The sequence below is a fragment of the Trachypithecus francoisi genome, unplaced genomic scaffold, assembly GCF_009764315.1.
Source record: "Trachypithecus francoisi isolate TF-2019V2 unplaced genomic scaffold, Tfra_2.0 Lachesis_group5, whole genome shotgun sequence".
NCBI classification, from domain to species: domain Eukaryota; kingdom Metazoa; phylum Chordata; class Mammalia; order Primates; family Cercopithecidae; genus Trachypithecus; species Trachypithecus francoisi.
The window spans coordinates 85077483-85089691 of record NW_022681470.1 but is presented as its reverse complement, the minus strand read 5'-3'; the positions used below and the strand labels follow the sequence as shown (position 1 = coordinate 85089691).

The 12209-nt window shown below is 44.1% G+C and overlaps 1 long non-coding RNA gene across 1 annotated transcript; it reads left to right on the top strand.

Annotated features, from left to right (window-relative positions):
• The first annotated feature begins 1899 nt into the window (after positions 1–1899).
• LOC117075894 lies at positions 1900–8032 on the top strand. The gene is made up of 3 exons (XR_004434170.1): positions 1900–1935; positions 3730–3932; positions 7725–8032. It is a non-coding gene; the product is annotated as an uncharacterized LOC117075894 (long non-coding RNA).
• Positions 8033–12209: the final 4177 nt, after the last annotated feature.

Genomic DNA, 12209 nt, shown 5'->3' with positions numbered 1-12209 from the left:
TGGGCTTGGGACCAGGACAAGGGTGGGGGTCCCACTGGGTAGGCCTGCTTCCCCAGACCCAGCTGGGATGGTTGACCTGCCACTTGTCATTCTGCCAATGTGCAGCCTAGATATGAGGGGCCCACTGCAGACTCTGGCCACACCAGTCACACTCCCCAGCCAGGCCCAATTCTGCCCATCCCACCTAACCTGGCCCCACATGTCCAGTGCCCACCAAGATCCTGCCAGCCAGAAGGACCCATGCTCATCTCCTAAAGCATCCACATGTGCCTGCATCCCATAGGGACCCACAGCTCAGGGACAGCCCCTGTGGACCCTCATGTTCGGCAGGGGGGTCTCCTGACCTAATCCCCAGCTCTCAAGTCCTGGCCATCATGTATTTTGGGGACCACCAAGCACTGGCTGCTGATGGCCCCCAAGAAGGCAGAGAATGGGCTGATCATGGCAGCCTCAGGCCTGGGCCCTGACCCCAGGGAAACAGCTGGTTAGTTCTGATTTGGACTGAGCATTAACAACAGGTCAAGCCATGTGCACAAGTATTCTCTTCAATCCAGTCCAGCAGGAGGCTGGGGGACCCAGTGCAGCCCCCAGACCAGCCGTGCACAGTGGGTCCAGCAGTGTGGGGTAGGGAGCAGGGAAATGCCCCGCACTCAGCCAAAAGTTGACCCCTGACCTGTTCACCCACCCTGCACAGGGACCCCAGACTTCGGGCAGAGGCAGGCAGTGGAGTTGTCATCTCCTGGGATCCCATCCAGGGCCCACAGAGGCCTGAGAAAGCCCTGCAGGGGCTGAGCTGGGGAAGTCAGGCAGGGACGGGGGAGGGGGAAGGCAAGTGAAGGGCAACATGCATCCGGGCATGACTGGCACTAAGACTTCAGGGTCTAGCCTGCCTTGAAAAGGTGACAAGAGGACAGAGGCCAGACGAGCCCCTCCACACCCCAACCAGCTGCCAGGCACACATGGTGCCCCTCACTTCCCCAGAGATCCCAGGAAGGGCTCTTAATCAACACAATGGGGGCCCCACCTGCAACCACACATGCAGTGGTGTCCACACATATCAGAGAATGAAACTCCTGCTGTGCTGATGTGGGGGACGAATATCCCTGCCCCCATATTCCCCAGCTTCATCCCCACATGGTGCTGAGCTTGGGGTGCCCAAGCCAACAGCTCACTGATGCAGCACCCTAGGGATGCTGTGTCCTGAAGGGAACTGCGGGGCCTAGGGGGCATTTCACAGAGCATCTCCCTGACTTTGTCATTCACCGGCCCTCTGCCTCAGTTTCCTCCACTATGACGCAAGAGAGAAATCCCACCCCACAGACCTGGGGACCCAGCGAGGCCACCACACCAAGTTAAATGGCTGCAGTGTACAAAAGCCGGGCTGAGAGTCCCTGCCCGAGGTATCTCGCCCTGGGACTGAGGTCCATTAGTCCATGGCCAGGACAGCCTGTCGGAGAGGGCTCCCAATTCCAAGTTCCTGCAGTTGAGACCCCCAGCGCACTGGGGTCGGCACAGGGTGGGGTGGAGTGGAACGACACCCCATCATAAGAGCCCTGGGCAGACCTTAGAGAACAAGCATTAAACTGACACTAGAGTCTGAAGCCAGCTCCGCCTAAATACTTGGGTTTGGGGTAATATGAGAGCCGGGGTCAGGGAACAAAGCGTTCTGGTTTTAGGTCCACAGGAAGATCTGTGAAGCGCTCTTGGATAGAGCACACGTTGCCAGGCATGTGCTTGAAAAGAGCCTAAGAAGAGGGGGCGCCAAGAAGGAACCCCGACGCCTAGGGAGAGAGTCCATCCTTAGTTTCCTAAGCCAGAAAAACAAAAACAAAAACAAATCCATGGGCCAGGGGGGCTAATGGGGCTTTACTGGGACTATGTGGTCTAATCCTCCAAACAACCCTGCCATAGCAGCCCATCAGTCCTCTGAGACAGGTGAGGAACCTGAGGTCCCAGGAGGACACCCAGAAAGTCTAGGCAGAGCCCCCTAGGCCCCTACACCTCCCCTCGTGGCAGCTCCAACCCCAGCTTTTTAACTAGTAAGTCACTCGGGCAGCTGGGCCACTCCCGCTCGCCCTCGCGGGAAAGCAGCTTCGCGCTGCCGCCTGGCTGGAGACAGGGGCGCCGCCTCCCGCGGCTCCGGAGCTGACTGCCACCAGGGGGCGCGTCTGCGGGGTCCCGGAGCCGGGCGGCGCGTGCGCAGCGGTCACAGCACCCGCTCCTGCCCTCGCCGCGGCCTCTGCTAGGACGCCGACGCCCCGCCGGACCCTGCCCTCCAGCGGGGCTGCGGCCTCGCCGCCTGCAACAGCGATTTGACGCGCTCCCCGGGGCAGAGGCCGCGGTGTCCTCAGGCTCTGGCAGCAGCCTGCGACCCCCACGCTAGGCTCCAGCCCAGGCAGAGGAGGGCGCTGCTCTCCCGGGAGGGCGACCGGTCACCTGGGCCAGGAGGGCTGCGCAGGGGCGGAAGCGGCTGTCCAGGCCCCTACTTGCGACTTCTCCGCCCTTTGGCCTGCCCGGCCGCGTTGCCTAGGGCTCCAGGGCCGCCTGGCGCCGGCCTTTCCCCGTGCCGCGGTCCCTCCGGTCCCTGCCTGGCGGCTGCGGAGCCCTCCCCGGACGGGTCATAAACTCTCCAGAGAGGGAAGTGGCGCCCTCGTGGGGTCGTCACGGAGATCGCTCGAGATCCGAGCCCACTGGGTGCCTCGGACCCTTCCTTCGCCGGCCCGGCCCGGTGCCCAGACCTGGCGGTCGCTGGCGCCTGGCCCGCTGCGTGGGTCTTCCGGGAGCTAGCTGCCCACCCAGTGCTGCGGCCTCGGATCCCGCGTGCGCGCTCTGGTGGGTCCTTGCTAGGGGCGACCCTGTGGGCCAGCTGCCCACGCCCAGTCCCCAGACCGCGCCCAACTTGGCTCCCTGGGCTAGGGTACTGGCTCCTCCTGGGGGCCGTGGGACTGGGAGACGGGCGTTAGGGGAGACGGTGGGACCGAGGGCAGCCCTTGCTGTGTGCACAACGAGGTCGAGCGCAGGCCTCTGTTGCACAGCGTGCGGCTTTTGCTGGGACTGTGCTGGGGCTCAGAGGGTGGTATCGGTGCGGGAGGCGATGTCGGGGAGGCTTCACCAAAAAGAGGCCGGGGAGCTGACCCCTGGGGTGTGAACAGGTCTTCTTCAGGTGGAAGAGGGCAGGACCGAATTGCAGGTGGAGACAACTGTGTTTTCGCACACCTGGGGGTGAAGGGGACGCAGCCTGTCTACTTGACCCGTGAAATGCAGGAGACTACCCCAGAAGCAGCGGGTTTACTGCTGCATTGATTAAGCAAGTCTGGAACAAACATGTAGCTAAGCTGCGAGTTCTGTGCCAGGGGTCCTAACACCCATTCCCCCAGGAAAACACAGCTTTGGAGGTTGGGTGTTTGTCAGGTCTCAGAATGGAGAGCAAGGGCCAGAGACACCAGGCAGGGGGAACCCACCCTGGGGCTCTGAGGGACGACGATGTGGGGAGCTGGTGGCAGAGCCTGAGCTGGCCCAAGGTTGCATGGTGGGGACACATTCAAGGCATCGTAAGGAGTGGTGACCTCTGTTCCCAGAATGTCCCAGCCTGGCCTCCTGGTCCAGCCAGCAAGTAGTGAGTGCTACTCTGCAAAGACTCTGGGGGTGCCTGGACCCCCCCATCACCAAACATGATTGGTGACTTCTGTGTTCATCCTCACAAGAAGAGGGGTTTTCTCTCACTTTCAGGCAAGCCCAGGAAAGTCAGGGGCCTATGTGAGCCAAAGAGGAGAGAAGGCGATGCTTTAACCCATTGTTTCTGTCCCACCTGGCTTGTGACCTTGGGGACTTGATTTGCACCGCAGGATAAAGGGCAATGAAAGCCCCTTCCTGACTGGCTTCTCACTCCACTCTGACCAGCCCACTGCACAGCGCCCACCCTGCAGCTCCAGGTACAGAGGCTGGGCTGGCTCTGGGCTGACCTCAGGGCCTTCTGATGGCTCCAACCCTCGGGATGCCTCATGCTCACCCTTTGGCACCCACCTGACAGCTCAGCATGTCTGCTGTATGCCATCCTCAATGCCTGCTCTAGACAAGCCCAAGTCCCCCAGGAGTGGCAGAGGGAACTGACCTGGGAACTAAGTCCCGGCTCACTGAATCCCAAGTGGGCTGTCCAGCCTCCCCCTTAAGGTCGAAGTCCCAGGCAAGTTCCCTCCAGGGATGTGATCCCAGGGGCCACAGCAGCACATTCTGGCCTAACCTATTCACTACTTAATTAAACAGTTTCTGAACAGGCCAGGATGGGCATGGGCACTGACATTAATCCCCTTTCTCTGTGAGGGGGCTGGGTTGGGTTTGCCATCCTAATGTCTTTGTGGAAAGAGTTGGCAGGTGGAGCAAGTCTCAGGGGCCAGCTATAGGACAGGGAACCGAGGATTCACCTCTGCTGGAACCCTGTGACACCCCTGCAGGCAGGAGGGGCCAGTGGAGGTCTGGGCACCTCTCCCAGCTTGGTGTTCACAGCCCCTCCCTGGCCCACTCCCTCTACACCTGCACCTGCTGGTCTCTGGGAGGGGAGCATCCATCCATCTGCGGGTAGCTTTCTGCTCCATTTCCATGAGGATGGTCTCCTTGATAGAATGCCCAGCAGGGTGTCCTGAGCCTGTGCTGGCTGTTCGCTAAGTGCCAAAGTCAGTGAGAGGGCCTTGAAAACTCAAGACTTATTAACATTATTTTCTGTACTTTATGCCTTCAGGATTGACTTTTTCCTTAAAATGTGTAAAAACAAATATTGAAATTTCTATCTTTTATAAAATTTGGATTCTGTCATCACATGGACCTTTCATTTTCCTGAAATTTATTTTTATATATGTATGTCAAACATTGAATTTTTGTTTTCTTCTTTACTGAAATTGTGAACTGTTTTAGAGGCCAATTTAAAAAAAAAATCCTTCACAAACATTAATAAAATGTAGTAATTTATTTAAAATGTTTTTATACTTTTTCCTTTTTCTTTTTTTTCTTTTTTTTTTTTTTTGAGACAGAGTCTTGCTCTGTCACCCAGGCTGGAGTGCATTGGCCCCATCTTGGCTCACTGCAACCTCTGCATCCCAGGTTCAAGCGATTCTCCTGCCTCAGCCTCCCAAGTAGCTGAGATTACAGGTGCTCGCCACTATGCCCGGCTAATTTTTGTATTTTTGGTAGAGACAGGGTTTCACCATGTTGGTCAGGCTGGTCTCAAACTCCTGACCTCGTGATCTGCCCACCTCGGCCTCCCAAAGTGCTGGGATTACAGGCGTGAGCCACCGCACCCAGCCTATACTTTTTAAAGATATGAATAATTGCATTAAAGACTTTATATTACTTGTATGAATTAATTTACATTTTTCCACAATCTTGAAAAATATTTTAGCTAGGTATGCAATTCCAAATTGACACATATTTAACCTACAACCTTAAGCTTATTATCTATTGATATATCAATTTCATGAAGAAGTTGAGAAACAAGATTAAAATCTATTGCTCCATAATTTGCATTTTATATTTCAATGAGTTTAATTCATTTCTTTTAGTGTTAACATTTTCATTTATGATGTTTTTAGATATGTATACCTTTTGTGTTTTTCTTGGTTGATATTTGATGAGCATTTAATTATTCTTTAAAATGTTTAAACATGTCTTATTTTCTACTATTTTCTCTGTTTACTTAAATGTCTGTTTTGAAAATTCATTAGGAATTAGCCCTTTCATTCCATTTTCAATTTATTTTCACCTCTATTTTATATTTTCTATTCATTTTTCTTCTTGTCCTGACACCTAAGTGTTGATTTCAGTTCATTCTTTTACTCATATTTTAGCTCATATTTTTTACCTTGCCTGTATCCCTCTAATTTCTGTAAACATTTCTAATTACATATGTATTTTCTATACCTAATACACTACTTTGGAATTCCTTGAGGCCTCATTGTATAGGGTGCTCTGGTTTTGTTGTTGTTATTCCTGAATAACATTGACTTCAGTGCTCTTCATTTTGCATGTTTAAAAATATTAGATTGTTTGATTATATTTAACAGGTCTTAACTGATGTGCTGTTAAGTACTTTGGGTTTGGTTGAGCTTTGGGTTGGAGAATTTTCCTCCACAGGAGATTGTCTTGGATTTTTCTGTTTCTCCCTCAATATCCACCTGGAAAACATTTGAATTAATTTATATTCACTTAAATATTTCTGTGCAAAAACTGTTTACAGAAGCCCCAAAGTAACAGTGGGCTGCCTTCCTTCTCAAATCAGCCAAGACATAGCCTGAGGAGCTTCACTGTTTATCTTCCTTTGACTGCAGTCTGACTATTCTAGGCCATTTTTCTTAGACTTGTGGAACTTTGAGCCTTTTGCTTTAGTTAGGCTGGTCAGTTTCTTCTCCCCTTCACTGGTGTTGCTGTAGCATTGTATCCATGCCCAAATGCTGTTAAAACCCAACAAAGGGTGCCCCTTTTATGACTGCACCATCATGGGCAGCCCCATCCTGCCAGCTATGCTCTCATCCTCCCTCCTTTCTGCCACCTGTGCTTCTTTCTTCACTTTCATTCCCCACTTAGGAATAATTTGCCCAGTTGAGTACATATTCTGTTGTCCGGCATTTATGGTGGTTTGTAGTGGAAAATATTTTTAGAATATGTGGATTTTTGGAATATTTCCTCCCAATGCCCAGATAGCCACACTTGATGGAGGAATTATTTCTCAGAATACTGCATACAATCGCCTTTGGAAGGAGCATATATCCCCAGCAAAAGCTCTGATTTTTTGAAGTCTGTATTGTGTGTTATTTCCAGGAGAATACAGCAATGATGATAATGTTATTAAATTAATGAAATATGAAATGCTGTTATGCCTAACATAAGGATTTTATTGATCATGTCTTTTGGCTGAGGAGAATATTCCTGTCTTGTTGGAATTATTAATAATTAGACTGTAATTGCTAATAAGTCAGAAGAATTAGGAACACCAAGTTTCAGTCTTCTCAAGAGCACTCCTCTTATTAAATTTGAACTTTTACCTTTATCATGTGCAAAAGAAATATTTTTAGAGAAGTATTTAATGTTTTCCAGATGGATATATTACTGTTATTAGTTATCATTGTTAATTTTTAAAAGCATAGAGTTGGAAGTATCAATATGTTTTTCAATATACCTTAGTGGAATTTATTTAAATTAAATTTTCATGGATGTCCTGTAGGAGGTTGAGGAAGTTATTTATATTGCTAGATTTCTGGGAGATTTATCAGGAATGAGTGTCAGACTTTGTCAGATGTCCACTGAAATAATAATGGTTTTTTCCTTTATTCTATTAATATGATGTGTTATACTGATTGATTTTTATTTTTTTTTATTTTTTTATTTTGTTTTTTTACTTTCTTGATCTGAATGCTTTAATTCACAAATTTCTCACAAAAGGCAGAACTACGATTTAGCCCTTATGCCCACTTCTCGTCAAAAAAAGATTTTTGATGATAAGGCTGTTAATAAGACATTTTGTTAGTTGCATGTGTATAGTTAACAAGGTTAATTATTGCTCAATGAAAATTTAATAAGCAAAACTAATAGTAGTGCAATTTCTGTGGAATGCAATCCCTCCTAGGCATTTGACATGCTTAGATTTTGATTGATTTTTAAATTTGTATTTGTAAGATAATTCCACTTGGTTATGTTGTCTAACATTCTTTTCTAATTTTCTTTCATTTTTATTAGAGTTGAGGCCTTTGTCACCCAGGTTGGGGTGGAGTGGCAGTCATAGCTCACTATAGTCTCAAACTCCTAAGCGCAAGTTATCCTGCCACCTCAGTCTCTTAAGTAGCTGGGAGTACAGGTGTGCACCACCATGCCAGGCTTGTCTAACATTTTTATGTGTTGCTGAATCCAGTTTGCTAGAGTTTTTGAAGATTCCTGTCTTCATTCATGAGGAATAATGATCTGCACATTTATTTTCTTGTGATGCTTTTTTCTGATTTGTTATCTGGGTAATACTGGTCTCAAAAATGAATCGATGTTTTCCTTCTTCTCTGTTTTGCAAGTGTTTGTGATGCATTGGTTATTCATTAAGTGTTTAATGGAATTCACTAGTGAAGCTATCTGAGCCTGAGCTTTTCTCTATGTGAAGAGTTTTCATTAGTTTCATCTATTTACCTGTTGTATGAGTATGCATATATTCTATTTCTTCTTGAGTTTACTTTTCCAATTTGTGTATAGCAGCGAATTTGTTTCTAATTTGTAGTATTTCATGCTTCTAGGTTTTCATGGCAGTTGAGATGTAAGAATAAAAATAATTTTGGGAGAAGGAAGCTGTGGGACAATCCATGAATAACCCAACATCTGTTATGGGAAGGAGAAGATTGTTTTCCTTGCTGTACTTAACAGTCACATTTATAGTGTGAGACAAATGTAATGTTGTATCTAAATAGAACTAGAAAATGTGCCATTTGTCATAGCATTTAATCAAGATGGCAGTCTGAGCCTACCTCCTCTCTTTTATTAATATGTAGACAGAACACCAACATAAATTTGAATAAGGACAAACAAAATGTTAGCAAATGAAGAGTGATATGAATGGGTTAAAATGTGATGAAACAGAGCGATGAATATTTACATAGAATCCATGATGTATTAGGCGCTATTTCAAGCTATTTGCACATATAGTTTTAATACCAATGACATTAAAATATATAACACAAAAATTCATATAAATAAAAATTACAACATTGAGAAAAATAGGTGACACTAAAACTGTCATAGAAATACACTTTTATATAAAACAAATTAACATCAAGTATTAAATAAACTTTAGAAAGTTTGATTACTAATCAGATGAACAAGTGATTAGCCTTTTTAGCCAGGAAAAAAGGCATACACATTATTTTCAAATTCCAGAGACAAATATTTTAAATATTGAAGTTTAAGACCTAAAAATGTATCACTGATTTCATGGAAGTAGATATTCAACAGGTGATATTTTCTAGGCTCTGTGAAATTACATCAGAAAATGTAAATTAGAATATAACCCATAAATAATATCTAGCCACATACAAAGGAATTGAAGATCAATTTAAATAACTATTGGATTGAGAAATAGAGACTGAGGTAAATTTACAGGGTCAGTGAGGGTCTAAGGAGGAAGCACTGACACTGTAGCCTAAGGACCTGGTATTGCAGAACAGATTCTACCAATGCTAACTTACTACTATAGAGAAAGTATTGATTATGTTCATGTGCAGGTGCTATTCATGAAGAAAGGGATTAGAACTTCAGAAATGTGTTCAAAATACATCCCTACTTTGACATATTAATGAAGTAATCATATTCTACACATAACTACTCCATATGGAATATTGGGGAGGGGGTATTCCAAATAAAGAAACTGAGGATTTCTCATGAGAACTCAGTATCTGCTAGAAAATATCTAAGTAAAATATTTTACTTATGTGGACAGTGTTGATGTTTGTGCATCAAAAGTTTTGAGAATCCCTAAAATGTACAATGGAGATGAGGAGAAAATATCAGAGTTCCCCAGGACAAGAAATGAGGCAAGAAAAAATTCAGAGGAGTTGTGAATGTGAAAAGCCAATGGCTGGTCACACAGCAACATTGAAAGTCTTGTACCAGGTGAACTAGAATAAATATGTAAACATACAGATTGAAAATATTTACAATATTATATCTCCCTGATGTGAGAACTAAATTATAAAGATTGAAGCATACAAGAAAGTAAGCTACCAGAATTTAAGCTACCAGAATAAATTAGATTACACATAAATTTCTGACATTGAAATAGTCATAAATATTTAAGTCAATACAGTGGGAAAATAAGAAACTGGAATAATGTTGAAAAAGCAAAAATCTTTAAATTTGAAAAGCATATGTGAAAAGAGCCAAGGATAAATTGAACAACTGAAAAATAAGGTATAGAATTTGAATATACATCATATTTGAATATTCATCATATGAATATACATCGTATTAACTTTGTAAGAGCTGCTGAGAGGAATAGTGCACTGGGAGATTAAGCAGAACAAATCTATAGTGAAAAATGTAAACTGACATAAAACATAAATATAGATAAACACTAGCATGCACAGTGTTCAAAAAGAGATAAATAAATATAAATATTGATGCAGAAATAATAAACTACTACTGCACAGTAAAAAAGGGAAAGAAAACTAGAGAAATACATATCTGAAAAAAACAGATTTTACATCATAAATGTTATTTACTATATGGTCAAAATTATCACAAATGATATTTTTTATTCCATTCAATGTTTTCTTGATTTTTTACACTTTTTAAAGTTTTAGTTTACAAGATGTCAAACACCCAAAATGTTTTCTTGATTAATTCTATCTTGAAATTTTAGAAATACAGTCACATTATTTTCTACACCAAATTATATATACATATATAGATATATACACAAACACACACACACAGCGCACCAGCACGTTCATAATCACCCATTTAGAATGGCCATTATCTATACTACCATAGTATGGGGCTCACTATTTAGAAAATACTTTTTGTAGTTCTATATCTCTTGCCTAATATTTATCAACCAGAAGAGTGATAGTCATATAAAAATACCTCATGAGTGTTTGTATATCTGAACTAAAGTAAATTTTATTTTAAAGAAGAGAGTCACTAAATGGAAAAATATTTAAAAAACGAACAGACCCCTCACATCACAGCACCCAGACTGCTTCTCAGTCTCTCTTTTATGTTTAAGGACTCTTGTAATTACATTAGGCTAAACTTGCAATTCAAGTTAATATTCTTATTTTTGAGTCAGCTGATCATCAACCTTTATTTCACCTGCAGCCTTAATTCTGCTTTGTCACATACCATGATACACGGCTAGGCCCTGGGGGTGAGACGTAGGCATCTTTTATGGCATTATTTCACTTACCACAGGGCTGATTAACTACATCTCCTTAAAATAATTCTGGTTCTTTTCAAGTTTTGTTTCTATCCCAGGGAAGTATGTAAACTTTTTTTTTTTTTTCTATCTCAGGAGGAAATTGCTAAAATCCAGCTCTCAATGTTAGAGGACACAGACTACCTTTTTCTACTTTATGATATCAATGAATTTGCATTAAATTAATTCCATGGCATTCCCTTTCTTAAGACTTTATACAGGAATACTTTCTCATGCCTTGGAAAAATACTAATTTCTCTAACAGTAAAGATAATTCTGCATATCTTAAGCAAGATATCTCTGTATCAGAACCCTTTATAGACATATAATTTCACTGAATAATTTTGCAATTACTCTCATGTTACTGTCATGGATACATTCATGTAAGTGCAATATATTAGGAAAGTGATTCATATATGGTGAATTTATATAGATTCATTTATATGCATATACACACTGTGTATAAGTCATATCCCATAAAGAAATAATGAAATTAGATGAAATAACATAGGTAAAAATTTTATTTTTTTCTCTCTCCATGGGGTAACCAGATCACACACTCTAATTCATGCCACACATTCTCTAAATGTTTACTACATATTGCAAAACGGTGTATCTGGTAAATTATCAAATGTGTTTTTATGAGATTTTTGAGGGTATTTATACTAAGTCTTGAGGAAAGAAAAGTAGTTTTCATAAACTAGGATTGAAAAATAAAATATAAGGGGATTCAGGGGATCATAGTGGATGGGAGGCAGGACTAGATTGCAGCTTCAGACAGAGCAACATGCAGAGGCTTGCATTGTGAATTTTAGCTCCAGGTCAACTGCAAGAACAAACCATTAATTCCGAGAGGACCCACAGACCCTCTGAAGGAAGTGGACTGCCCCTGCAGGACCCAGGAGACACCCCAAATACTGTGAGTGCCCCAACTGCAGAAGTGGGAAAGGGAGACCCTCCTCTCCTGAACACATATCCCCACTGAAGATCTATTTGCAGGAGAAGTTTCCAATTTACCTGGAGCTGAGTCAAATTAGAGAGGTGAGCAAAATACAGGGGTAGAGGAAGCAGCAGAAAGGTCCTGGGAGCTTGCTAGGTCCCCAGGCAGCCCATTTCTGTCTGGCACCACAGAGATCCATCTGGAGGGTGGCCAGAGGAGCAGGGGATAAAACTCCACAGGGAGAAGGAATTCTGTAGCTGAACTTTGTAACAGTTTGAACCTGGCAAGAAGCCTCCTGGCCAGAACTCAGGGGAGGGTGCGAATCTGGTGTGCAGA